At 45.6% G+C, this 26,217-nt stretch overlaps 3 non-coding genes across 3 annotated transcripts; 2 read left to right on the top strand and 1 right to left on the bottom strand.

Moving 5' to 3' along the window:
* Window positions 1-17,697: 17,697 nt before the first annotated feature.
* On the top strand, window positions 17,698-17,769 carry TRNAD-GUC (transfer RNA aspartic acid (anticodon GUC)). The gene has a single exon. It is a non-coding gene; the product is annotated as a tRNA-Asp (tRNA).
* A 312-nt stretch (window positions 17,770-18,081) lies between these two features.
* On the bottom strand, window positions 18,082-18,153 carry TRNAQ-CUG (transfer RNA glutamine (anticodon CUG)). Its single transcript has one exon. It is a non-coding gene; the product is annotated as a tRNA-Gln (tRNA).
* A 5,913-nt stretch (window positions 18,154-24,066) lies between these two features.
* Window positions 24,067-24,148, top strand: TRNAS-UGA (transfer RNA serine (anticodon UGA)). The gene has a single exon. It is a non-coding gene; the product is annotated as a tRNA-Ser (tRNA).
* The last annotated feature ends 2,069 nt before the right edge of the window (window positions 24,149-26,217 follow it).

The raw sequence follows: 26,217 nt of genomic DNA, 5'->3' as shown, positions 1-26,217 counted from the left end.
TTGGCAGCATAACGATGACCCTGAGAGAGGTCCTATTGTATGGGATGCATTTAAAGCTGTACTCCGGGGCCACTATATCGCTAATATTGCCTCCTTGCGCAGGGAGGCGATGGCTTCCCTTACAGACCTAGAGGAGCAATGTGGTAGGCGGGAGGCGGAGTATGTTAGATCGGGAGGGGAGGAGGCTTACCGGAGGTGGCAGGAGGTGGTCCGGGAGGTCTCCCTGGTGGCGGTGACCCATACTCAGCAGTCGATGCTACACTCTAAACAGAGGATTTTTGAGTATGGGAACAAGAATGGTAGGCTATTGGCGTGGTTGGCAAAGGTTTGTTCAGCCTCCACACACATTGCCAGTATCCGTGATGCTCAAGGGCAGGAGCTCACCTCCCCTGGGGACATCAATGCCCGGTTTTATGAATTCTTTAAGGGGGTGTATGAATCTAGGCGGGATTACTCGGACGCGGCGCTTCAGGACTATTTAGCGGGCATCCCCTTTCCAGTGTTGTCTGCGGATCATAGGGCGCTGCTGGACGAGGGGATTTCGCTGGAGGAGATCCAGTCGGCGATCGGCAGCCTTCAAAAGGGTAAGGCCCCAGGCGCTGACGGTCTGCCGGCGGAGTTTTACTCCCAACATGCTGATGTGCTGGCTCCTAAATTTAAGAAGCTCCTTGATGGGCTCGGAGGGGAGGACTCTCTCCCGGAGTCTATGGGGGATGCAATCATTGTTTTGATTCCGAAGCCGGGTAAGGATCCTCAGGATTGTGGGGCTTACCGTCCCATTTGCCTCCTAAATGTGGACGCCAAACTGTTGGCAAAAATCCTGGCCACTAGGTTGAAGATAGTGATCTCCACACTGATTCATGCTGACCAAACCGGCTTTATGCCCGGAAAGGGCACTGACATCAACATTAGACGTCTACTCCTTAATCTCTCTATAGCTCCTGAGACTCCGGGGTCCCGTGTGATTGCCTCTCTCGACGCTGAGAAGGCATTCGACTCGGTGGAGTGGGAGTTTCTTTGGGGAGTGCTCCGTTGCTTTGGGTTTGGCCCTAAATTTACCGGATGGCTTAGGTTGCTCTATAGGGCTCCCAGGGCCAGAGTGAGTACCAACGCTTGGCTATCGGAACCTTTTTCTCTTCGAAGGGGTACTCGGCAGGGGTGCCCTCTCTCGCCGGGACTGTTTGCCCTGGCCCTGGAACCCCTGGCAATCCTCATTCAGGAGTCACCGGTTATTAGAGGTTTTTGTACGGGGGGCTTGGAGGAACGGATTTCCCTATATGCCGACGATGCCCTACTATACTTGAATGACACCGGCCCGTCGCTATCGGAGGCGCTCGCGATTTTTGACAGTAATATTTCTTTACAGAGGGCCGCCGAGTTCAGGTACCTTGGGGTGCAGGTGACCAAAGACCCTAATCAGTATTACACTCTGAATGTGCTCCCCCTTCTCCGCACCCTGCGAGAGAGATGCCAGTCTTGGTCCGGGCTCCCTCTGAATCTCATAGGGCGTATAAATATTCTGAAAATGGTGCTGTTACCCAAATTTAATTATATCTTTCGGAACTGCCCTGGCTGGATTCCGGGGTCTTTCTTCCAGGAGGCGGATAAAGTTATAGGTTCGTTTATATGGAACGGATCGTCCCCCAGGCTGGCGAAATCTATTCTACAGTCTCCGACGAGTATTGGGGGCCTATCCCTCCCCAACCTACGGGCTTACTATTGGGCAGCTATACTAGTCACAGTGTCGTGGTGGTTTGCTGCGTCGGAGTCAAACGGGGCTGTGCGCCTGGAGGCGGCTGTCGCGGGCTTTTTTTACAGGTCCTGCGGGAGCTAATCTACAGGGGGGTGAGGGCAAACGCGACGCTTCCCGGCCCGACGAGGACGACGCTTAGGGTGTGGCGGGTGGCTGGGCGACGATTTGCGAGACCAAACTGCTGGTCCCCGGCCCAACCATTATGGGACAACCCGAACTTGCCGCAATTCAGGTCGATCCCAGACCCGCAGGTGTGGGTGCGCTTTGGAATCTGCAAGCTGGGGGACATTATGCCGACGGGGGGGCTGCTCTCCTTTGCTCGGCTGACAGAGTTGCACGCCATGCCTGGTTGGATGTACTTCCGCTACATCCAGCTGCGCCATGCCGTCAGAGCCCAGTTCCCTGAACCTCCGACCCTACAATATACTCCACTGGAGGAATTGTTTACGGGGGAGGGCCTAAAGAAACCTCTTTCCGATGTGTACCGGGTGGTCTTCCCGGTGGAACCAGCGAGGCTGACTTTGCTCTGGAATAAATGGCAGGTTGACATCCCGGGGCTGGAGAGGGAAGATTGGGAGGACTGCCTGGATAAAACTAGTACTAAACTAGTTATATCCGCGAGTGACAAACTCATTCAGACGAAGTTCCTTCATCGGGTGTACCTTACTCCAGTACGTCTATCCAGAATTTACCCCACTAGAGACCCCCATTGCCCCCGGTGTCAAACTGAGGTTGGAACGTACCTGCATATGTTCTGGGAATGTCGACGCCTGCATGACTTCTGGTCAGGTGTTTTTGAACATTTGAATGTACGGCTGGAGCTGGGGGCTCCCCGGACCCCTGCACTAGCCTTATTGGGCATTCATCCAGATGATCTCATGCCTTAACACTCAAAGTTGTTGCTTTTTTATCTCCTCTTCTATGCGAAGAAAGCGATCCTGTGCAAATGGCTGTCGACTCGCCCCCCTAGCTTGGCCCAGTGGGAACGAGACATCAATGCTGCCCTTCCATTATATAAACTTACGTACCACAATAGGGGTTGTCCGTGGAAATTTGACAAAATCTGGCTTCCATGGACCTCTGGGGATACCGCTTGAGGGATAAGTGATGACAATGGCATGCATGTCCCCTGCTGTTGATGGCGCCGGCTCCCCCAACCCCCCCCTCGCCCAGTCTTCATCATGTTGGCCAACGCCAATTATATACTGTGTATATTAAGTGATGTGTTTGGTAACAGGTACCATGCTCTGAGAGTTAATATAGGTGTATTTAACTGCTTCCTTTTCACTGTATGACACTCTGTGTTATAATGATTGTCTCCATTCCCTAGATTGTAAGATGAGTTGCTCTTCTGTCTCATTCTGCTGTATCCTGTCATGATTTCTTTGAAATAAAGCACTCCTGTTGTTTAAAAATCCACTCGTGAAGCGCCGCTACCAAATCGCATGGCAGGCGCTTCGGCAGCGGTGTCTATTGATTTCAATGGGCAGAAGTGGTGGAGGAGCGGTATACACCGCTCCAAAGATGCTGCTTGCAGGACTTTTTTAAAATATCGGCATCGGCCAAAGAAAAACCTATATCGGTCGACCTCTATATGATACTTTAAATAGAGAATGGTGCTTTTTAAATTCTGCCTATCCTGTGAGGAACTTTACTGGCAGCGATCGCCACCCTCCTTCTAAAAAGTACTAGTTACTTGGCTATCTCAGGCAATGGCTTGCTCAAGCATGCATGCTAGTGAAGTCAGAACTTATGCATACTTGGAACTGGGCAGTATGGCAAAAGGGTTCTGAAGTCGGTGAATCTCCAGGAAAATCAGGAAACTAGCATATTAGAAGGAACGTCAGCAAAGGCAGTCTGCAAGTTCTTTTTAGTTTAGGGTTTTCTCAATAGCTAGGGCGCCATAATTCACTGCTGCTGATATATGAATAATGTTTTACAAATTCTTGGAAGCGTCTTGTCATTTATTTTAATGTGTGTTTATATGTAAGTAAATAGAAATACATTTTACAGTAAGGGTCCTTTCACACGGGGCGGATCAGTTCTGATCCGCCCCGTGGATATCCGTTTGCTCAGCGGGGATCACTCCGCCGATCCCCGCTGAGCAGGGAGATGACAGCTCCGTCTCTGCACACTGCGCAGGGACGGACCTGTCACAGCGCCGCTCTCCCCTATGGGAGATCGGATGACGACGGACCGCAGTGCCCGTCGTCACCCGATCCGATCCGCAGACGGATGGAAAAATAGCTTTTTCCTCCGTTACACTTTTTCGGATCGGAGCGGGTCGGATGTCAGCGGACATGTCACCGCTGACATCCGACGCTCCATAGACCTCTATGGAGCACCCGTTCAGGTCCGCCTGAAAAACTGACAGGCGGGTCTGAACGGGACGTTAGTGTGAAAGAGGCCTTAGTCTATCAATTTTAATTTATTAAAATTAACAGAAGTTTCAGCTATAGATCGAATTGGGTCACAGATTTATTCTCCGTCTCATGAGCACTCCACCTTCACCTTTTCATAGGCTCCGATTATCTTCCTGCCAACAAACTTTCACCAAAGAACTTTTTAGATTTAATTGTTGGGCAATATAACCTTTACATCTGACCATTTATCACCATTAACCCAGAATTAATTTATGCCAGACCAGTGGAAGCCTGTCGCAGTTTCAGAATTTTAAAACATTTCTCAGCCTGGATTAAAAAAAAAAAAGTGAAATACAAAAAAGGAGTCTCCAAAATAAAAAAAGAAAATATATTCTTCAATCATGCCCCAGACATCATGTTAAAATATCATGAGATTTTTGTGACCATTTTAAGCCCTAAGGAGAGATTATTACCCCGTGTGGGGTATATGGCTCATGTGACCACCTGTAATTTGAAGTGGTTGTAAACCCCCCCCCCCCCAAAAAAAAAAAACTGCAAGAGAAAGGCATAATGAGATAGTATGCATAGCATACTAGTTAATTATGAATTACTTACCTTAGATGGAAGCCCCCGCAGCGGTCCTCATATACCGCTCTGGCAACATCACTCCCAGAGTTACTCCGGGGTATCGCTGGCTCCAGCGCTGTGATTGGCAGGAGCCGCGATGACATTACTCCCGCGAATGTGCGCGGGAGTCGCTGGCAACGGCATACTAGCTGAAGCAACGGCACGAACATGCCATTGCTTTAGTGCGCATGTGCCGATAAAAGGGATATTTCCAAAACTGTGCAGGTTTAAGAGCTATCTGGGGTAGCTACAGTTAAGTCTTATTATAGGCGTATCTGTAGTAAAGAGGTCCATTTTTTGCAGGTGAGAGAACACGCAAATGGCAGGATTGGTGTTTTACTGTGTGGCACACATACAGTTGTAGGAAGATTACAGTAGAGATTAAATGAAGACATAGGATTGATTATATTATGTTGTTTGTTCACAATTTTATCAGTGTATCTTATGTAGTGGGTTGTACTAATTTGTTTGGATGTAGAGATTGTAAATTTAAGCTGGTCATAGATGGTTTAAATCAATCGTTTCGAAACATGTATCCATGAACCAGTATTGTTCAATTGATCAACTTTGGTACAACCAGTTGGAATTTTCATGTGATTTATTTCCAGGGCTATAGCTGCTAGCAATAATGACTGTGTTCTCTCCCGGGCAGGACAGCTCCCTGCCCCATCCTCCCCCATCGGAAGAACACAATAGCTCTGCTTGAGGGATTTGAAGGAATCAAGGAATTTTCTTTTCTGCAACCCGTGGTTGCAGGAAAGGAAATCGCACCATCTATGGCTAGCTTTAGGAGCGCTGCATTTTATTGACCTATGGATATGTGCAAAGATAGCTGTGTAATAAAATATTGTGTTGTAAAGACAAGACTGTGTGGGAGCTCTGAATGCAGAGCACTGTGTTGTGATGATGTGCACATGGACAGAAGTAATGTAATTTTGACCTCGCCATTCAAACGCCTGGAGATTGAAAATACGGGAGGAAGACTGGGTGAAGATGGAAGCACCAGTAGTGCTGAGAAGCACTGCTGGAGGACTACATTTTACAGAAAAACCTGCCAAAATCTGCTAGTATATCAATATAGAAAAATGTATGCATTGATAAGTCCCTCCTTCACTTAACGGGCAGATTTATTTATTTTTAATTTGAGAAAATCCAAGTAGACATGTAATGTAAATGGTATCCAGTTTTAGTTTAAATATGTACAAGCATTGTTTCATAAGCAAGGTATGTTTTTTTTTAAGTAATGTATAAGGCTTGTACATAGGTTCAAAGATTGCTGCATAATAAAATATTTGGGTTGGTTTACTAAAGGCAAATCCACTTTGCACTACAAGTGCACTTGAAAGTGCAGTCACTGTGTCCATGATTCTCATGCTAAATTTCTAAAGATCTGGGAGCCGTGGATCTCTTATGAGTTCCCCCACGCTCCAAGCGGCATGCCTGGGCTTGGTCTAAATTCCCCTGGTGGGGCGTCCGAGCCCGAGCTTCCCCCCTTCCTTTCCTCCCCCTTTTTTTCTCTTTACCCTTCTTTCTTCTGTTCCCTATCTCTCTTCACTCTCCTTAGTAATCTCTCCCATTGCTAATAAAAACTGCTACCACCCATGGACGGGGGTAGTAGGAACAGGGCTTACTCGCAGGAAATGATAAAGGAACGAGTTGTTTGGTACTGAACCAGTCTAGATTCCATCTCTTGCTCATCTCCCTTCCTTATCTTGAGTTTACTAGAAATATATTGTGATGGTTAGCCCTTTGGGTTTGTATTCATGATTAGTGGCCCCTGCAAGGGCTCACAAGGAGTTGATTGTAATCTCTTGTTTATTACTGTTTATTCAAAAATTCTCAATAAACATATTGAAACAAAGTGCAGTCACTGTAAATCTGAGGAGGACATGCAAGGAAAATAAAAAACATAATTTTTTGCTTGTACTTAATTGGATGATGAAGTCAGCAGAGCTTCCCCTTATTTCAGATCTTCCCCTCAAATCTAAAGCGACTGCACTCCCAAGTGCACTTGCAGTGCAAAGTGGATTTGCCTTCGGTAAATAAACCCCATTGTGTTTTACACGCAAGGCTGTGTGAGAGTCTTTATTTCTTCTTCCCCTCTCCTTTTTGCTGCTTCTGTTGTCATAGGATTTAGAGCACTCTACCCAGTCATCCCAGAAATGTAATACGTTTATTAGGACACCCAGAAGCTGCAAGGTGCTTTTATAAAGAGGAAGCATTAGATGTCCCATTAACTTCTTTTTTTTCGGGCATTTCAAAGTAATAGTCTTATAAAAGCTTGCTTAACCACTTCAATACCGGGCACTTAAACACCTTCCTGCCCAGACCAATTTTGAGCTTTCAGCGCTGTCGCACTTTGAATGACAATTGCGCGGTCATGCTACACTGTACCCAAATGAAATTTTTATCATTTTTTTCCCACAAATAGAGCTTTCTTTTGGTGGTATTTGATCACCTCTACGGTTTTTATTTTTTGCGCTACAAATAAAAAAATACCGAAAATTTTGAAAAAAAAAATGTTTTTTTTTGTTTCAGTTTCAAAACTTTGTAAATAAGTATGTTTTCTCCTTCACTGATGGGCACTGATGGGGCTACACTGATGGGCACTGATAAGGTGGCACTGATGGGCACCAATGTGGCACCAATGAAGTGGCACTGATAGGCGGCACTGATGAGCGACACGGATGGGCGACATGGATGGGCGACACGGACGGACACTGATAGGTGGCACAAATTGGCACTGATAGCTGGCACGGATGGGCATGGATAGGCGGCACAGGTGGGCATGGATAGGCGGCACAGGTGGGCACTCAGGCGGCACAGGTGGGCACTCAGGCGGCACAGGTGGGCACTCAGGCGGCACAGGTGGGCACTCATAGGCGGCACAGGTGGGCACTCATAGGCGGCATCGGTGTTATAGTAATGGATGCCAATCAGTGCCAAACAATAATGCATGCCAATCAGTGATGCCCATTGTGGCCACTGATTGGCATCCATTATGGGCACTGATTGGCACCCATTGTGCTGACTGGCACCCTGGTGGTCTAGGGAGGATTATGGATTGTTATTACCTTTTCCCTGGTGGTCTAGTGGTGTCCCTGGTGGTCCAGTGTGGGCATCCTCGGGGGGGCTGTGCTGATAATCGATCAGCACAGACCCCCCCTGTCAGAGGAGCAGCCGATCGGCTCTCCTCTACTCGCGTCTGACAGACGCGAGTGAGGGAAAGCCGATCACCGGCTCTTCCCATTTACACTGTGATCAGCCGTGATTGGACACGGCTGATCACATGGTAAAGAGTCTCCGTCGGAGACTCTTTACCGAGATCGTAGTTGCCGGGTGTCAGACTGACACCCCGCAACAACGATCGCCGCGATGCGCGCCCCCGGGGGCGCGCAGCGGCTCATTATCCTAATCACGTCATATGACGTCCGGTTAGGATAATGAAACCACTTTGCCGCCGTCAATTTGTAATAGGGCGGGCGGCAAGTGGTTAAACAGGGGAAGCAGTCTGCTCACATAATTTATAGTTAAAGGGGAGGGCCACCCTGAAAAACAAAAAAATGTTAAAAATTACAAAAAATCTAAAAAAAAAAAAATGAAAAAAATTTTTTTTTTTTTACTTACCAGAAATGCCTGTTGCTAGGCACTTTATCCTAATCTTCCTCTTCCTCCTCCGCGGAGATCTTCTGTCTTCTCTCTTCGTCGCGGCGTCTTCTGGGTAATGAGTCGCGCTGTGTTCTGGGAACTGTGTGTTCCAGAACACAGCGCGTCCCATTCAGAAAGCGCTGCGGGACTTGCGCATGCGCAGTAGGAAACGGGCAGTGAAGCCATAAGGCTCCGCTGCCTGTTTCCCTTACAAGGGATGGCGGCGCCGGGACCCGAGAGCCGAGGGACGGGTCGGCCTCGGGCGGCCGACATCGCGGGCGCCCTGGACAGGTGAGTGTGTTTATTAAGTCAGCAGCTGCAGTGTTTGCAGCTGCTGACTTTTTTTTTTTTTTTTTTTATAACCGGCCCTCCGCTTTAAGGTGCATCGCTTAAATCATTTTTCAAAAAAGGCAATCCAGGAACAAATGTTCAATGGTAATTCAATCCGCGATAGACCGGGGATAGAAAGACCCATCACCAGCACCCAACAATACAGCCGCTTACCCTATGTAGTGGACCCTCATCACAAAGGTCACATCAGCATATCTCACGTCAACTAAGGTAGAGAAGGAAGTCCATCAATCATACACTCAGTGGCAGCAGACTTGGATATGATATTCCTTGTTCAAAATTAAACTCCAGCGGTAATTATCACATATATGTCATCCCATGCAGACAAAAGGAGGTAAACTTCATTGTGCAGTACATAATGACGGTGTTTATTTAGATAAAAACGACTGAAATTGCACTTACATTGCTGACAAACAAAAACAGCCTCTCCCCACCAGAAAGATGGCAGCCGCAGTAGTGTCATGTTCCCGACTCCTCTCTACGTTGTTTCGTCAGAGAATGATGTCAGGGGCATGGCTAAGTGGACGCTCGAGTTGTTTTATATATGCTGAACACAGTAATTAACATATTACAATATTAATTTTTCTAAAGATTTCTTTGGATAGTAAAACATTTTCTATCTGCGAGTAAATACCTTATACAGCCCACTTTCTGTGTGTCTGCTAAAAAAGCCTAGGCTTATGAAATCATGCACAGCTCTCTCACTCTCGTGAGAGTTTGCCAGGAAGGGGGTGGGGGGAGTCATGAGAGGGATAATGAGAGCTGCAGGGCTGGAGGTGTGTCTATGTAAATCCAGGCAGCAGTTTCAGCTGCCCACAGTTAAAATGGATGATGCCAGACTTGGTGGAGGGAGATTTCTGCAGCCTATTTGGCAAGTACACAATCACAGTGTGTGTGTGTGTGTGTATGTGTGTGTATATATATATATATATATATATATATATAAAATATATTATGCAAACTGGTTGGAGGGAAGCTTCAGAATGGCAAAGATTTTTTTATTACAAATTATGTGAGCATAAAAAATAAAATATGTTGCGCTAAAGATTTTTGATATCAGTTGATTGAATAAAACATAAGCAGCCAGCACAATATTGAAGAAAGTCAATAAAAAGTATATATAGTCAAGGTACAGCACTTAAATCATAATCCAATAAAGGCAATCCAGAAACAAATGTTCAATCGTAGTTCAATCTGCTATAGACAGGGATTGGAAGACCCGTCACCAGCACCCAACAATACAGCCTCTTAATCCATGTTGTGGACCCTCATCACAAAGGTCACAGCATATATCAAGTAAACTAAGGTAAGAAGGAAGCCCATCAATCTTCATACACTCAGTGGCAGCAGACTTGGATATAATTTTCCTTGTTCAAAATTACACTCCAGCAGTGATTATCACATATATGTCATCCCATGCAGACAAAAAGAGATAAACCTCATTGCGCAGTACATAATGATGGTATTTATTTAGATAAAAACGATTGAAATTGCACTTACATTTCTGACAAACAAAAACGGGCTCCGTTTGTGTGTGTATATATATATATATATATATATATATATATATATATATATATATATATATATACACACACACACACACACACACACACACACACACACACACACACACACACACACACACACACACACACACACACACACACACACACACACACACACACACACACACACACACAGCCTCTCCCCACCAGAAATATGGCCGCCGTGTCTCAGCTTGCAGTAGCGTCATGTTCCCGACTCCTTCCTACCTCATTTTGTCAGAGAATGATGTCATCAGGGGTGTAGCTAAATGGACACTCGAGTTGTTTATATATGCTGGACACCGTAATTAACATGCGGAAGTAGGATGCGCTCCAAATACCAGATGTGACAACACCGCTCACACATATATGAGCAGCTTAGTGTACATCCTCTATTAACAATAGAACAACTCTTTTAATAATATTCTTGATATCACTAGAAAAAAAAAAGCCTTTGAAAATAGGTTTTGCAGAACTCCATCAGTATCACCAACACAGCAGCTTCTTTATTATCACATTAAAGAAGAAGAGAATTGTGCGCTGCATTTCTAGATTTCATAATTTGACGCGTCATGAATGTTAATTCACCATTACGAGCGCTAGTTTACAAGCCCAACCACTTCCTGCTCGTCCTTGCTTCTGAGCATGAGTGTTTGTACTTTGGACTTTTGTCTGACAGACTTGTGTACACACGATCGGAAAATCCGACAACAGACATTTGTCCGTGTAAAATTTATAAGCCTGCCATCCAACATTTGTCCGGAAAATCCGACAATTGTCGGATGGAGCATACAAACGGTTGGATTTTCCGCCAACAGCCTGTCATCACACAATTCCCATCAAAAAATCAGATCGAGTGTTGGAGGCTTTAGTCTTCAAAAATACTGAAAAGACACTTTGATAACAGTGGTGTCCAATCCCACTGTGCTGCCACCAATATGTTAAGACGCTCTCTGCCCCACCCAGACTGAGGGCAATCAATACTGGGTTTAGTTAAAGAGGAGTTCCAGTCATTTTGTGTTTATTAAAAGTCAGCAGCTACTAAAACTGTAGCTGCTGACTTTTAACAAACACACACTCACCTGAACCTAGGTTTCATATGTTCATCTAAGCCATTCCTTCTCTTGGTCTTCCCTCCCCCGACATCTCAACTGTGGTCATCCAGCTTTGACAGCTTGTGACTTCACAGCCGGGTGCCCACTGTGCATGCGCAACCCACACTGCACACTGTCAACGGTTCCGCAGTCTTCTGGGAGTTGTGATGTATAGCAGATGACTGTGGGGAAGGAGAGAGGGGGAAAGGATTAGGAAACCTGCTATCCACCTTACCCCCCTCCTTAAAGAGTGTGCCATTTAGAAAAGCGGAGGGGGGGAGGAGACCTTAAAGCTGAACTTCCACTTTTGGGTGGAGCTCTACTTTAAGTATGTGATTGACCTATTACACACCAATCTGCACAATATGTTTTATCAGAAACACTGCTCACGATATTTCAGTTTTATAATAAAGGAACATGCCGAAGGGTAAAACAAATCTTAATGTTGAAACACAATTTTGCAACTTTGACATGTTTTAGTAAAACCGTACATATCATAACAACTTTGTGCATCCAGGTGAATTATACCTTTTTCTCTTATATACACCGACCGACACAGCTCCTCTTTGTAACTAAATGGGTCTGTTAGCCTGCCATTAGGAGAACTATGCAAAAATTGTAACACAATACACAGAACTTTAGTCCTGCCCGGGGGGCGGACCCTGTGATAACAACCCTCCCTGCTGCCCAGGCAGAACTCGGTTTTATTTTGCCTAGTGAAGGAGAATGACCTAGGAACCCTGCGGGCTCTTTGGTCCATTTTTTTGATGCAGGTTTGATGTTTTTTGTGCAAGATGAAAGATCTTGGGATCTTCTATCAACTGCCGGCTGGGTGACAGGCTGGTTAAGTTATCCTTGTAGTCTCCCCAGTCCGGCCATCGAGCGTGTGCAGGCTGCAGCTAAGGCTCGGCAGGCCACGACATACCTCAGCTCCAGAGGTGGTCGGTGAGCGTTAATGCTCCGGGGTATACATATGACCGGGCTACTGATGTCTGGATCACAGTATACCGGGCCAACCGCTACCCTGTAACTGCGCAGGAGTAGGTCTGTGATTGAATGTCTCCCAGCTCTTCAGGACTGGTAAGTACAGCTCTCCCTGCTTCGGTGGGGTGAGCAGCTGGGCATTCCCTGGGAGGACGATTCGGGAGCCACCTCACCTCATTCTCTTCTCTCCCACGTCCCAGTCAGGCTTTATGGTTTTTGGGACCTGTTCTGGTATGGGCAGAAAAATAAGGTGACTATTTGTGTTGCCTGATTCAAAAATGTGTTGTGCCTGGTAAAGGAGACATTTCTGAGTCCCCTCTGCAAGCACAAATTTGCAATTTTGTTGGCTGCACATCTACGACCTGGAAGGTATCTGGAGAAATGTTTTGTATGTAAACTCTCTCTGTCTCTAGGCTTTCCTGTCCTAATATATGTATCTTTCCCCAATTGACTTTTCTAACTTCACATACAGTGGACATGAAGGAGCCTTTGCGTTGTAGTATTGGAAGCTTCCCAATGAGTGTCTGTGGAAGTCTCCCCTTCTCCCACCATTGTCTAATATGGATGCATTTTCGATATCCATATTAGACAATAGGGGAACATCCTCCATGGTCTTAGACTTTCTGAGGACTGTATAGTAATGATGAGGTCCAGAGAGCATGGTTCAAAATGCTCAATGGAGACGCAAAGAGTATATCTAATCTGGATCTTATTAGTGTATTTTATGAATCAGACTGAAATGAGTATCCTCATCTGACCTGGTGTTTCCATCACCATTTCTCAGTTAAATTGTACTAGGTGATTAGGCCCACCCATTTGTTGCCAAATCTTTCCAATGTAGGTTCTAATACAGTTTTGAAATTCTGTGCTAAGATTATCAGGCCCTGTGCCATCTCAGTAATTTTACACATGCAGACATTCCGCCTATCCATGTCAAATTGGGGTGGGAGATGCACATTACCAATGGTATAATACTTTCCCATTATACCAGGACTAGGATAATGTGGAAGTCCTAAAGGTTCATTAATACTGCAGAAATTTGTACATTGAGCCTGGGTTCACAACTGTGCTGTGCGGGACACCACACGTGATTCGCATTTTGTATGGCTCAAATTGCATTGCATCTGCGCCAAAAAACGGCGCAGGGCCGCTCCTGAAATGCATTGCATGGGTGTTCACACCCATGCAATGCAATCCTGGCAATCAAACTGTGTTTTGCAATCTGTTTTGGGGTGTCTTCGATCTAACATTGACACCCGCAGCAAATTGCATGGATGCCATGCTATGCAATGCAATGCAGGGAAACGCAGCAAATCTTGTGCATTTCCCACATCGCATCAGTGTGAACCAGGGCTCAGAGTCTTAAATACTAGGATAGAGACCCTTCTTAAGAAAGAGGTGTAAGTGGCTTACAGAATACCAGCAGTAAACTTCTTTATTGTATAAGGACAGATAAAATCACAGGAGTCCACGGATAGGGTTAACACGTTTCACACATCTAAAGCTGCCCATACATTATACAATTTTCTTATTTAATTTTCTTTAGATTTACCTTAAACTATCTGGTGCAAGGGCCTGCCTAATTGCATACAAATTGAAAATGTTTAGGTTTTTCCTCATATTATATGGTTTTGGTAAATCTAAAGGAAAATTGTATAATGTATGGCCAGCTTTAGTGCTTAATCATAACAAGGGATCGGTTCCAGGGTGGTTGTTGAAATAGGTGAAATCACCAGCCAATCCCAATCAAATCAAATGATCCCTGCTTGATAAGCTTAATAATAGCTATTAGAAAACTATACATCATCATACAAATGGTTAAACTAAGTCCAAAGGGAAAAAAATATATAAAAACCACATACTAAATATGGTAGTAAACACCTGACAGAGACAAATATTAAAAACAAATATTTAGAAAAAATCTTTACGGCTTCTCATCTTATATGGTTGAGACATGTGCTCAAATCATTGGCAGGGACTGGCAGTGCAGCTGGGGCAGCGGGCATGTGAGCATGTGCCCCCTTACCTGAAAGTGCTGGATCATGTACTCTGCCAGAGAAAATCTGCGGTAGGCAAGCGATTAATAAAAAGACTCTTACCAGCCAAGGGATCCAGCACTGTCTTCACCGGGGCTGGTTTAGCAGCTGGTTCCCCACTGTGCATGCATGAGCTGCACTGATCTGAATGGTCCCTCCTGGAACCCGTGAAATGTCACAGAAGGTTGTGGGCAGAGAGGGAAGACCAAACTTACGCTCAGATCACTTTTTTATTTTTTTGGGGGTACAGGTACCTGCTCCCAGTAAAGAGAAATTTTTGCAACAAGAACCGAATGTTGTTGCGATATCAGCACCGCACAGAGATCGCATGTAATGTGACCAGCAGTGGCACTGCTGCTTATACAGTGCCTTGCGAAAGTATTCGGCCCCCTTGAACTTTTCAACCTTTTGCCACATTTCAGGCTTCAAACATAAAGATATTAAATTTTTATTTTTTGTGAAGAATCACCAACAAGTGGGACACAATTTTGAAGTGAAACGAAATCTATTGGATTTTTGAAACTTTTTTAACTAATAAAAAAATGAAAAGTGGGGCGTGCAAAATTATTCGGCCCCCTTGCGTTAATACTTTTTAGAGCCACCTTTTGCTGCGATGACAGCTGCAAGTCGCTTGGGGTATGTCTCTATCAGTTTTGCACATCGAGAGACTGAAATTCTTGCCCATTCTTCCTTGCAAAACAGCTCGAGCTCAGTGAGGTTGGATGGAGAGTGTTTGTGAACAGCAGTTTTCAGCTCTTTCCACAGATTCTCGATTGGATTCAGGTCTGGACTTTGACTTGGCCATTCTAACACCTGGTTACGTTTATTTGTGAACCATTCCTTTGTAGATTTTGCTGTATGTTTGGGATCATTGTCTTGTTGGAAGATAAATCTCCGTCCCAGTTTCAGGTCTTTTACAGACTCCAGCAGGTTTTCATCCAGAATGGTCCTGTATTTGGCTGCATCCATCTTCCCCTCAATTTTAACCATCTTCCCTGTCCCTGCGGAAGAAAAGCAGGCCCAAACCATGATGCTGCCACCATGTTTGACAGTGGGGATGGTGTGTTGAGGGTGATGAGCTGTGTTGCTTTTACGCCAAACATATCGTTTTGCATTGTGGGCAAAAAGTTTGATTTTGGTTTCATCTGACCAGAGCACCTTCTTCCACATGTTTGGTGTGTCTCCCAGGTGGCTTGTGGCAAACTTTAGACGAGACTTTTTATGGATATCTTTGAGAAATGGCTTTCTTCTTGCCACTCTTCCATAAAGTCCAGATTTGTGCAGTGTACGACTGATTGTTGTCCTATGGACAGACTCTCCCACCTCAGCTGTAGTTCTCTGCAGTTCATCCAGAGTGATCATGGGCCTCTTGGCTGCATCTCTGATCAGTCTTCTCCTTGTCTGAGCTGAAAGTTTAGAGGGACGGCCAGGTCTTGGTAGATTTGCAGTGGTCTGATACTCCTTCCATTTCAAAATGGTCGCTTGCACAGTGCTCCTTGGGATGTTTAAAGCTTGGGAAATCTTTTTGTATCCAAATCCGGCTTTAAACTTCTCCACAACAGTATTACGGACCTGCCTGGTGTGTTCCTTGGTCTTCATGATGCTCTCTGCCCTTTCAACAGGACCCTGAGACTATCACAGAGCAGGTGCATTTATACAGAGACTTGATTACACACAGGTGGATTCTATTTATCACCATCAGTCATTTAGGACAACATTGGATCATTCAGAGATCCTCGCTGAACTTCTGGAGTGAGTTTGCTGCACTGAAAGTGAAGGGGCCGAATAATTTTGCACATACCACTTTTTTCAGTTTTTTATTTGCTAAAAAAGTTTAAATTATCCAATAGATTTCGTTCCACTTCACAATTGTGCCCCACTTGTTGGTGATTCTTCACAAAAAATAAAATTTTTATATCTTTATGTTTGAAGCCTAAAATGTGGCAAAAGGTTGAAAAGTTCAAGGCGGCCAAATACTTTCACAAGGCACTGTATGCAATGTCTGGCATTGCAATAGTGTGAAACCGGTGTTCTGCCGAGAACTGTCCCCCCATCGATGATGTCTGCCCTGTACTGCGCAGGTGCAGCACGGAGGACAAGGAGATGCCGAAAGTCTCCGAGGATGAACAGCGCATGCGCACTTAATGGTACCTTCTGTCCTGGGTCCAGGTTCAAGCCCCACCATGCAAGTGGACATACGGTAGATGATGTTAAACAGCACTTAGTAAGAGGGCCCCTCGTGGGCTTGCTTCGCTCGCCACGCTTCAGGAATGGCCTTGCTTAGCTATTTTTTTATTCTAACTCTATGTCCACTTGGATGGTGGTGCTTGAACCTGGACTCACTGCACAGGCACTGTTCATCTTTGGAGACTTTGGGCACCTCCTTGTCCTCTGTACTGCACAAGCGCAGTACAGGGTGGACTCTATCTGACAGGGGACAGTATTCGGCAAGACATCGGTGATGTGTCAAATAGTGTCCCCCATCGGATAGTGTCCGCCCTGTACTGCACTTGCACAGTACGGAGGACAATCAGAAGCCGAAAGTCTCCAAAAGATGAACGGCACCTGCGCAGTGAGTCCAGGTTCAAGCCCCACCATCGAAGTGGACATAGAGCTAGAATAAAAAATAGCCAAGCGAAGCGAGGCCATGCCCAAAGCTTGGTGAGCCCGCAAGGGGCCCTGTTACTATGTGCTATCGTATGTCCACTTGGATGGTGGGGCTTGCACCTGGACTCACTGCGCAGGCACCGTTCTTCTTCTGAGTCTCCTTCCCCTCCATACTCCACAAGCGCTGCGTCTGCGCAGTATGGGGTGGACACTATCCGTTGGCTGGTGTTCTGGCATATTCAGTCCGGCCATCATATAGTGTCCGCCCCGTACTGCGCTTGCGCAGTACGGAGCAGAAGAAGCTTCGGAAAATCTCCGAAGATGAACAGTGCCTGCGCCATGAGTCGAGGTGGCAGCCCCACCATTCAAGCGGACATAGGGCTGTGAAAATTAGAGGGCCCCTCGCGGGCTCGGCCACGCTGCGCTCGGCTCATATATATTCCAACTCTGTGTCCACTTGGATGGTGGGGTTAGAACCTGTATGCACGGCGCAGGCGCCGTTCAACCTCGGCTATTTTCGGAATCTGTGTGTGCTGTGTACTGCGCATGCACAATACACAGCGGACACTATCCGATGGGGGACTGTATTTGATAGGACACCGGACATTTTTTTGACAGAACAGGAACGAGATAGCCAGCTCTCGGTTTCAGACAAGCTGAGAAAACTCAGCTAAATTTCGTAGCTATTCCTCGTTAGTATAGTGGTAAGTATCCCCGCCTGTCACGCGGGAGACCGGGGTTCGATTCCCCGACGGGGAGGCACAAATTTTTTTTTTTTTTCATGTATTTATTTACATTAATATTAAAATAATTCTTTCATCACTTTAGAGCCTAGATTTAGCAATACTTTATTTCTACCACTGTACTATATCTTACAAGCATATCAGTATCATTCAAGCGCTGTTGTTCTTGCACGTTCGTGAAGATTATTTGTACCCAAAAGTGAATTGTTTTAATAAATTTACAGCTTTGTTTGGGTTTTCTATGAAATGCAGGATATCTATATTTTTTCTATACACTCATATGCATTTTTCTATACACTCATATGCATGGATGAAGAAAACTAAAGTAAGGTCCCACCGAGATTTGAACTCGGATCGCTGGATTCAGAGTCCAGAGTGCTAACCATTACACCATGGAACCTCATATATGCCCTGTCTGCAAAAATTTTTTATGATACTCATTATTTTTATGCCATTCCCCTTTAATTGTTGAATTTAGTATAATGACACAGGAAAAGGCGTCTTTAAAAAAACCTAAACACTAGACGATGAGCCAACTGTGGGCAAACATAATTAGCAGACTCAACAAAGAAAAAAAATTTGTGAAATTAGTTATCAGGCTCTTCCCTGCCCATCCACTCCTCTACAGTTGCAAAGCACAAGGATGAGTATTCCAAGTAGTTCATTTGATTATTATTCAGTACTATTTGATAAGCAGCTGTAGGGTTATTAACAGAAAGAAGTGTTGTGCTCACAATAATTTTAAAGAACAATTCCTGCTTATATTTTCTCAGTGTTTTGTCCCTAGGACCCCCTCTCCCCGTTTTCTTTTTTCGTTTACCCCCGCTTACCTGTAGTTGGGATCTGCACTTCTCAGTTTGGCCCCTTTCACACCTGCGGACTGTTCAGATCCGCCTGTCAGTTTTTCAGGCGGATCTGAACGGGAGCTCCATGTACAGTGGTGTGAAAAAGTGTTTGCCCCCTTCCTCATTTCCTGTTCCTTTGCATGTTTGTCACACTTAAGTGTTTCGGAACATCAAACCAATTTAAACAATAGTCAAGGACAACACAAGTAAACACAAAATGCAATTTGTAAATGAAGGTGTTTATTATTAAAGGTGAAAAAAAATCCAAACCATCATGGCCCTGTGTGAAAAAGTGATTGCCCCCTTTGTTAAAACATACTATAACTGTGGTTGTCCACACCTGAGTTCAATTTCTCTAGCCACACCCAGGCCTGATTATTGCCACACCTGTTCACAATCAAGGCATCACTTAAATAGGAGCTGCTTGACACAGTAAGGTCCACCAGAAGATCCTTAAAAGCTACACATCATGCCGAGACCCAAAGAAATTCAGGAACAATTGAGAAAGAAAGTAATTGAGATCTATCAGTCTGGAAAGGGTTATAAAGCCATTTCCAAAGCTTTGGGAATCCAGCGAACCACAGTGAGAGCCATTAGCCACAAATGGCGAAGACATGGAACAGTGGTGAACCTTCCCAGGAGTGGCCGGCCGCCCAAAATTACCCCAAGAGGTCACAAAAGACCCCACAACAACGTCCAAGGAACTGCAGGCCTCACTTGCCTCAGTTAAGGTCAGCGTTCATGCCTCCACCATCAGGAAAAGACTGGGCAAAAATGGCCTGCATGGCAGAGTTCCAAGGAGAAAACCACTGCTGAGCAAAAAGAACATCAAAGCTCGTCTCAATTTCTCCACAACACATCTTGATGATCCCCAAGACTTTTGGGACAACATTCTGTGGACCGATGAGACAAAAGTGGAACTCTTTGGAAGGTGTGTGTCCAAGTATATCTGGCGTAGAAGGAACACTGCATTTCATAAAAAGAACATTATACCAACAGTAAAATATGGTGGTGGTAGTGTGATGGTCTGGGGCTGTTTTGCTGCTTCAGGACCTGGAAGACTTGCCGTGATAAAAGGAACTATGAATTCTGCTGTCTACCAAGAGATCCTGAAGGAGAATGTCCGACCATCTGTTCGTATACTCAAGCTGAAACGAACTTGGGTTCTGCAGCAGGACAATGATCCTAAACACACCAGCAAGTCCACCACCGAATGGCTGAAGAAAAACAAAATGAAGACTTTGGAGTGGCCTAGCCAAAGTCCTGACCTGAATCCTATTGAGATGTTGTGGTATGACCTTAAAAAGGCCGTTCATGCAAAGATGAGTGGGCCAAAATTCCTCCAGGACGCTGTAAAAGCCTCATTGCACGTTATCGCAAACGCTTGGTTGCAGTTGTTGCTGCTAAGGGTGGCCCAACCAGTTATTAGGTTTAGGGGGCAATCACTTTTTCACACAGGGCCATGATGGTTTGGATTTTTTTTCAACTTTAATAATAAACACCTTCATTTACAAATTGCATTTTGTGTTTACTTGTGTTGTCCTTGACTATTGTTTAAATTGGTTTGATGTTCCGAAACACTTAAGTGTGACAAACATGCAAAGGAACAGGAAATGAGGAAGGGGGCAAACACTTTTTCACACCACTGTACCTCTATGGAGACATGTCCGCTGACATCCGATCAGCCCCGATCCGATCCTCTCAGCTAAAACCAGACGGATGCAAACTCTATTTTTCATCCGTCTGGTGGATCGGATGAAAACGGACAGGCGGTCCATAATCATCCAATCCCCCATAGGAGAGAGCGGGGCTCGGACTGGTCTGTCCCTGCACAGAGTGCAGAGGCGGACTTTTCATCCACTGGCTCAGCGGGGATCAATGGAGCAATCCCAGCTGAGCTATTTACGGGCTCATTGCCCATGTGAAAGGGGTCTTACCCATCCACTGAATCCAGCATTGTCCCACTGAGGTCCTCTCATTATGCCCTGCCACTAATCAATCTTGCGCCACCATGTTGTTTCTGATGTCATCAAGAGGCCGGCTTTTCAGGGTTCAGCAGGTGGGCTTCCCAATGCCACTAGGCCCACCCCCTCCTCCTCTGTGAATGAAACAGTGAGGCCGGTGTCATTTCGAGAAATGTCCCCCATCGGATAATGTTCGCTCTATACAGCGCAGGTGTAGCGCTTGTGCAGTACGGAGGACAAAAGAGACGCCGAAAGTCTCCAAACATGAACAGCTGTTCATGAGCTCTACGCGGCTACTGCACAATTAATAGTACATTCTGTTACACGCTCCCGATGCTTGTACAACTCTGCAAGGGGCGGTGTGCCTACAGAATGGGTAGAGATGATTACACAACTGAAGGAGTTTTGTAGGCCAGAGCTGATAAGGACGGGTACTTCAATGTTACATAGATAACACAAGCAATTTCAATACTATACCCACCCTTTTTACCCGACTTTCGGCGTCTCCTTTGTCCTCCGAACTGCGTGATCGCTGTGCCTGCGCAATACAGGGTGGACACTATCCAATGGGGGGACCTTTCTCTTCAGAACACCGGCTCCTGGGATATGAGACATATATATCCCAGGAGGCACAGTGGGCACATTACATGCCTTTACCCTAGGCACTTATCATTTATAGGTGAAGATCTGCTTTAAGGCATGTACCAGCAAAAGAACAACAGAGGGATGGGAGGCTGACATATTACCCACCCCTTCCCTCTACAGTCCTCTTGCTACCCATTGTCTCAGGCAAGTGCATGGAGCTGACACCAGAGACAGCTATCCGTTTTCTGCTCCGACCTTAACTGGGTGTTCATGGTTTAATTTGCCAGTACCAGTAGAACTTAGTAGAGACTTTTCCTCCTCTTCCACCCACCCATGCTCAACTACTGCCAAAGGAAAGGTGATTGCTTCAGCTGCTGCAGGGGATCTTCAGGATGGAAAGTGGAGGAAGGGGCCAGTAAATATGTAATTTACCGGCCCCTTCATTTTCTGAATAAACATGGTGAGTGATTGTTACTAATCACTCACTGTATTCATTTGTAACTGGAGCATAGTAAACTGTGTGAATGAACAGGAAGCTCTATACAGAGCTATTCCTGTTCAATCATTCTGTTAGCAGAGTCTGCAGAGATGGAAGTTGAGGACTGTGTCCTTAATCTTTGTCTCAAAAGTGAGACATCAGAGGTCTGTTTAGGTCCCTGATATTTCAGCAAAGCCCATCAACAGGGCTGCTAAAAAAATAAAATAATAATAATAAAAAATAATTTAAAAAATTGTAAAAACCGGCACTGTCCTACTGACACAAACCACCGCTCTACAGAGCCACCACTCTACAGAGCCCTGTATTGTGTCAGCACAGAGCTCTGGGCTTTGATTGTACACAGCCAATCAGCAGGTCCCGTCCATGAATCATTAGCTGGGATTTGCAGACAGGCTTACGCTGTGTACCATTGTGGTGGGCACAGGGGCAACTGATGGGGCCCCCGGACAATAGAAGATCATGGGGAGGGGGCACACAGGGGGACTCTGTGGGGGGAGCACACAGGGGGGCACCGTGGGGGAGCACATAGGGGGACACTGTGGAGGGAGCACACAGGGAAACACTGGGGGGAGAACACACAGGGGGACACTGGGGGGGACACACAGGAGAACACTGGGGGGGACACACAGGGGAATACTGGGGGGGACACAGGAGAACCCTGGGGGGTGACACACAGGGGGAAACTGGGGGGGAACTGGGGGGACACACAGGGGAGACACACAGGGGAACACTGGGGGGGGGACACAGGGGAATACTGAGGAGAAACACAGGGGAATACTGGGGGGGGCGGCATACAGGGGGTAGTAGTGTGGGGAGGGGGGAGAGCACACTGAAGTCTGGCCCGGGCCTCATACATCTGTACTGCAGTCACCCCCTCCCTCCGATGGCGACCCTCCAGTAAAAAAAAAGTTTCAGTCACCCGATGCCTGTAATAATACCGCTAACAGCGCAATGCTCCCCACCATCCCCTCCTCCCTTCTCGTCCGTCCTAGGTGATGTAGTGTACAGTGCAAGCACCTGCGATGGACGGGAGGGAAGGAGGGGCCGGCGGGGAGCAGCGTGCTGTAAGCGGTGTCATAACAGCCACTTCAAGGGGCCTCTCGTTGGGCCAGACACGGGCCCCTAATGGCTCCAGGCCCTCAGACGGCGACCGAATGACTGATGGGTCAGTCTGCCCCTGGGTGGGCCCACAAGCGTGTGCCCAAAACCCAAGAGCGCTCTAAACACAGGAGCTGGCAGCAACGTATGGGTATGTCACTTTACCTGTGTGGGCTGCCTATCATTGTGGGTGGGTGATCCACAAGTGGTTAATAAATTTTTAATGGATTATGCAATCGTTTTATTTTTCAACCTGTGATAAACCAGATGAAAAAAGGAATAAATATGTCAGAAGTGGGATTTGAACCCACGCCTCCATTCGGAGACCAGAACACCCATTTTGGGAAGATGTCAATCTTGAGTCTGGCGCCTTAGACCACTCGGCCATCCTGACATTATGCTAATGTGATTATTAAAGACAATAATACATAGTTTACATCTTTGTAAAAAAAAAAGATATATTTGGATATCTTAGTTGCTGAAATTCTCTTTAGGGAACAGCATTAGTATAGATGAGTTCTATGGAACTTTGCATTGCAAAAGAAGCTGATACAGCCTATAATTATCAACCTATAATTCTGGCGTTCCTCTGCGCTAATACAAGCATCACACTAATAAAACAAGCCCTGAACCGCAGGACGGCACACAGCCACTAGGTGGCGGATGATGACGCAAAAACCGCTAGGTGACGGATAATGGCGCACACAACCACTAGGTGGCAGCCCGGTCCATGTACGTAGTTATGACGTAGGTAGTTACACGCCAGTTGCGTTGCTTGCGGTTGTTAAGTGCATAATGTGCGATGTTGTACGCATTCATTTATTGTTCTCTGCTAAGATCCGTATTCCTGCAATCATATTTATCCATGCCAACATGTGTGTCAAATCCTGATAGTTTACGCAACTACAATCTACCCGATTTAAGATCCTTAGATGTTAATTGCAGAGCTAAATGTTGCGTGCGTCAAAGTACGTATTAGGGCGCACAATTTTAGGCTAGAGCTTTAGAATAGAGGGCAATGTTGTCGCATACAGCAAATCTGGTTGTGTCAACCATGGAATAAGTATATTGTGTACCTGCATGTTGTATAGGAGATGGTCCGGGCGCGGTAGACTTATAACGTTCCCGTCTATGGAGTCCCCCAACCCATAGAGATATGAGGGAAGATATGTTCAGAATGCGGTATATAATTGCTGATAGATATTAATGTAAACAGTATCTCACAGTATCTCACAGTATCTCACAGTATCTCACTGTATCTCACAGTATCTCACAGTATCTCACAGTATCTCACAGTATCTCACAGTATCTCACTGTAGCTTGTAGTCGTGGCCGAGTGGTTAAGGCGATGGACTTGAAATCCATTGGGGTTTCCCCGCGCAGGTTCGAATCCTGCCGACTACGATTAATCTTTTCACACCCTTCAGCTAGCTAAGCAGATAATAGTTTTTCAGATTAAAGCTCCTCATAGCATTCTATAATTGTACTTTGCATTGGGGTTAAAGCTAAATTTACACCTGTTCCAGAATACACCACAGACACTGATGAGGTTGCGCAGCGCGCTGTTTTCTTTATTTTGTAACTTCATTTGAAGTGTCACAAAATGGCGATTCGGTTAAATCTTTGCACTGCAGTGCGGTAATATGCGGTGCGATAAGATGCTTGCATCATTTTACCACAGCTCACATCAACGCAGCACATTGGTGTGAATGGCACCTAATGAAAGTCATGCAGTTTGCCTCATCTTTGTGTTGTGTATGCATAGGGCAATGCAGCACAGCACAGTGGCAGTGATGTGAACCAGACTTAAAGTGGTGATCCACACAAAAAAAATGCCCCCTCCCTCCTGTCAGTCATCTGGGACACGTGACAGGTCCCAGATGACTGTGCTGCCAATCACGGCGTGCGGCGCCACTGGTGCATGCGCAGTGGGTGCCCAGCTGTGAAGCCACAGCCGGATGCCCACAGTTGCAATACCGGCACCGCAGAGAGGAGAGGGGGATGAGATGGGCTTCATTCCGCCACTTCGCTGGACACTGGGACAGGTAAGTGTCCGATTATTAAAAGTCAGCAGCTGCAGTATTTGTAGCTGCTGACTTTTAATTTTTTTTTTTTTTTAAGGGGAACACCTCTTTAACTGGAGCTTTAATGGATAACCTTTTCCATTAGGTTCCATTCACACCACTTTGCTTTTCTTGCACGTTTTTGTGTTGCGTTTTTGAAGCAGCACCAATCATTTGAATGGGCCTCGCTTTACTGAAAAATTGCACCAAAGAAGCTCAGGTACCAAGTTTTGGAACAGATCCAGGAGCGTTTGGCATTGCGTTTTTTGCGCTGATTTTTGTGGGTCTTATCGCATTACAATCGCGGCAAAATCAAACTGCATTTGGGGTGCTATTAACCACTTAAGGACCGGGGCCTATTTTTCAGACTTATTGTTTACAAGTTAAAATCATTTTTTTTTGCTAGAAAATTACTTAGAACCCCCAAACATGATATATTTTTTTTCTTTCTAACATCCTAGAGAATAAAATGGCGGTGGTTGCAATACTTTATGTCACACCGTATTTGCGCAGCTATCTTACAAGCACACTTTTTATGGAAAAAAAATACACTTTTTTAAATTAAAAAATAAGACAACAGTAAAGTTAGCCCAATTTTTTTTTATATTGTGAAAGATAATGTTACGCCAAGTAAATTGACACCCATACATGTCACGTTTCACAATTGTGCCCGCTCATGGAATGCAGACATTTAAAAATGTCTACAAGTTACCAGTTTTGAGATACAGAGGAGGTCTAGGGCTAGAATTATTGCTCTCACACTAACAATCGTGGCAATACCGCACATGTGTGGTTTGAACAGCGTTATCATATGCGGGTGCTACTTATGCGTTTGCTTCTTCTCACAAGTTTGTCGGGATGGGGCACTTTAAAAAAAAAAATTCTTATTTATTTTACTTTTTATTTTTTTATTTTGACACTGTCCATTTAAAAAAAAAATTGGGTCACTTTTATTCCTACTACAAAGAATGTAAACGTCCTTTTTAATAGAAAAAAAGCATGACAGGACCTCTTAAATATGAGATCTGGGGTCAAAAAGACCTCAAATTTCATATAGACGCTAAAATGCAATAAAAAAAGTGAAAATTGTCATTTAAAAAAAACATCTTTTAAGAGCATTGAGGCGGAAGTGTCGTTTGATGTCACTTTTGCCCTTCAATGCTATGGAGTCGAGTGGGCGACATCTACCCCTCACTCGGCAGCCAGGCATCCACGGGAAAGGATGCGATCATCTCCACCGCTACCGATGGCTCCGATAAGTGGCGGAGACAACCGGAGCGTGGCAGGAGGGGGGACCACCGATAAAAGTGATCTTGTGGCACTTTTATCCTAAAGAGAAACGCACGCCGTTTCTGAAAATACCGGGGTTAGGGCAGCTAGCGGCTGCCATAACAACGATATTTAGGGTCA

The sequence above is a fragment of the Lithobates pipiens genome, unplaced genomic scaffold (genome assembly GCF_037356315.1).
Source record: "Lithobates pipiens isolate NorthernLeopardFrog02 unplaced genomic scaffold, aLitPip1_a1.2 Scaffold_10, whole genome shotgun sequence".
NCBI classification, from domain to species: Eukaryota; Metazoa; Chordata; class Amphibia; order Anura; family Ranidae; genus Lithobates; species Lithobates pipiens.
Note: the sequence above shows the minus strand (reverse complement) of the source record. Positions and strands in the feature narration are given on the sequence as shown.